The sequence below is a fragment of the Triticum dicoccoides genome, chromosome 2B (genome assembly GCF_002162155.2).
Source record: "Triticum dicoccoides isolate Atlit2015 ecotype Zavitan chromosome 2B, WEW_v2.0, whole genome shotgun sequence".
Lineage (NCBI taxonomy): Eukaryota > Viridiplantae > Streptophyta > Magnoliopsida > Poales > Poaceae > Triticum > Triticum dicoccoides.
In genome coordinates, this window is record NC_041383.1 from 31,917,557 (window position 1) to 31,921,002 (window position 3,446).

The following is a 3,446-nucleotide window of genomic DNA, read 5'->3' on the forward strand; positions in this document are numbered from 1 at the left end:
AATTGTTCAAATGACCAATACAATGCTTGCTAACCTTCGATAAATTTACAACCTCTACTTCTTAGATGTGAAGTCATTACTCCCCATTGGCTAAGCAAATGAAACATATATAATTTCAGATTTATCACATTCAACTCATTCAATCATTTACTCATAGGATATAAGTGAAGCACACGGGTAAATGACAAACTACTCCAAAAAGATATAAGTGAAGATCAATGAGTAGCTAAATAATTATGTAGCTATATGAAGACTCTCTCTCATTTAAGATTTCAGATCTTGGTATTTTATTCAAACAGCAAGAAAAACAAAACAAAATGACATTGCAAGGATAGCACAACTCATGTGAAGAAGCAAAAACTTAGGTTCAACCGATACTAACCGATAATTGTTGAAGAAGAAAGGTGGGATGCCTAACGGGGCATCCCCAAGCTTAGATGCTTGAGACTTCTTGAAATATTATCTTGGGGTGCCTTGGGCATCCCCAAGCCTGAGCTTTTGTGTCTCCTTAATTTCTCTCATATCATGATTTCTCTTCTTTTTATCAAAAGCTTCATCCACAACAAACTCAACAAAAACTCGTGAGATAGGTTAGTATAAACCAATGCAAAACCTTATCATTTTATACTGTAACAAATCACTAAAATTATTATTCAACATTGCATACTAAATGTATAAGCATATTTAATACTCATATCCTCAAATAGAATCATTAAACAGGCAAGCATATGCAAATAATGCAAACATAACAGCAATCTGCCAAAACAGTATAGTCTGTAAAGAATGCAACATTCATCATACTTCCCTAACTCCAAAAATTATAAGAAAAATATTACGCTGTAGAAGATTTCTCATAGCTCATTATGCAAAAAGATTCAACATTATATCACTCTCTGACTTTTCTAGGGAATTTTTGCAACAGCGGTAAACTTTCTGTTTTGAAACAGCAACATGTATACTTGCAAAATAAGCATGGTAAAGGCTATCCTTGACATTTTTATTGAAAATATAGATGCAAAACATTATTATAAATAACAGAAATCAAATACTAACAAAATAAATTGACGCTCCAAGTAAAACACATATCATGTGACGTATAAAAATATAGCTCCAAGTAAGTTATCGATGAACAAAGACGAAAAAGGGGATGCCATCCGGGGCATCCCCAAGCTTAGGCTCTTGGTTGTCCTTGAATGTTACCTTTGGATGCCTTGGGCATACCCAAGATTAGGCTCTTGCCACTCCTTATTCCATAGTACATCGAATCTTTACTCAAAACTTGAAAACCTCAACCACACAAAACTCAAAACAAAACTCCTAAGCTCCGTTAGTAAAAGAAAACAAACCACCACTTTAAGGTACTGTAATGAACTCATTCTTTATTCATATTGGTGTAATATCTACTGTATTCCAACTTATCTATGGTTCATACCCTTCGATACTACTCATAGATTCATCAAAATGAGCAAACAACACATAGAAAACAGAATCTGTCAAAAACAGAACAGTCTGTAGCAATCTGTATCAAACGTATACTTCTGGAACTCCAAAAATTATGAATTAAATTGGTGGACCTGAGGAATTTGTCTATTAATCATCTTAAAAAAATCAACCTAAAATCACTCTCCAGTAAATAATGGCAGCTAATCTCGTCAGCGCTAAAGTTTCTGTTTTTTTACAGCATGATCATAAAGACTTCACCCAAGTCTTCCCAAAGTTTCTACTTGGCACAAACACTAATTAAAACATGAAAACACATCTAACCAGAAGATAGATGAATTATTTATTACTAAATAGGAAAAAAAATTCAGAAACAAAAATAAGGTTGGGTTGCCTCCGAACAAGCGCTTTTCTTTAATGCCTTTCTAGCTAGGCATGATGAAATGATGCTCACATAAAAGATATGAATTGAAACATAAAGAGAGCATCATGAAGAATATTACTAGCACATTTAAGTATAACCCACTTCCTATGCATAGGGATTTTGTGAGCAAACAACTTATGGGAACAATAATCAACTAGCATAGGAAGGTAAAACAAGCAAATCTTCAATATTTTGAGCACATAGAGAGGAAACTTGATATTATTGCAATTCCTACAAGCATATGTTCCTCCATCATAATAATTTTCAGTAGCATCATGATTGAATTCAACATTATAACCAGCACCTAAAGCATTCTTTTCATGATCTACTAGCATAGAATTTTTATTACTCTCCACATAAGCAAATTTCTTCTCATGAATAATAGTGGGAGCAAACTCAACAAAATAACTATCAAGTGAGGCATAATCCAATTGAAAACTAAAATCATGATGACAAGTTTCATGGTTATCATTATTATTAATAGCATACAAGTCATCACAATAATCATCATAGATAGCAACTTTGTTCTCATGATCAATTGGAACCTCTTCTGAAATAGTGGATTCGTCACTAAATAAAGTCATGACCTCTCCAAATCCACTTTCATAAATATAATCATCATAAATAGGAGGCATGCTTTCATCATAATAAATATTCTCATCAAAACTTGGGGGACTAAACATATCATATTCATCAAACATAGAATCCCCAAGCTTGTGGCTTTGCATATCATTAGCATCATGGGTATTCAAAGAATTCATACTAATAACATTGCAATCATGCTCATCATTCAAATATTTAGTGCCAAACATTTTATAGATTTCTTCTTCTAGCACTTGAGCATGATTTTCCTTTCCATCATTTTCACGAAAGATATTAAAAAGATGAAGCGTATAAGACAAACTCAATTCCATTTTTTTAGTTTTCTTTTATAGACTAAACTAGTGATAAAACAAGAAACAAATAGATTCGATTGCAAGATCTAAAGATATACCTTCAAGCACTCACCTCCCCGGCAATGGCGACAGAAAAGAGCTTGATGTCTACTACACAACCTTCTTCTTGTAGACGTTGTTGGGCCTGCAAGTGCACAGGTTTGTAGGACAGTAGCAAATTTCCCTCAAGTGGATGACCCAAGGTTTATCAATCAGTGGGAGGCGTCGGATGAAGATGGTCTCTCTCAAACAACCATGCAACCAAATAATAAAGAGTCTCTTGTGTCCCCAACACACCCAATACAATGGCAAATTGTATAGGTGCACTAGTTCGGCGAAGAGATGGTGATACAAGTGCAATATGGATGGTAGCACTACTAGGAAACACTACTAGTAGCGTAGGTTATTTGCATACCAGTAGCGCAGGGTACCGCGCTACTACTATGGCGCTACAGCTATTTTTTAGCAGTAGCGTGTTTTTTACCCCGCGCTAGAGCAAAAAAGTTAGCAGCAGCGCGTCCCACCCACGCTACTACTATTATGTATATGCGCTACTACTATCTAAGTACTAGTAGCACACCCTTTTGCCCCCAACGCTACTGCTAACTAAATAGAAATTAAAAAAATAAAAATTAGATGCAATATTC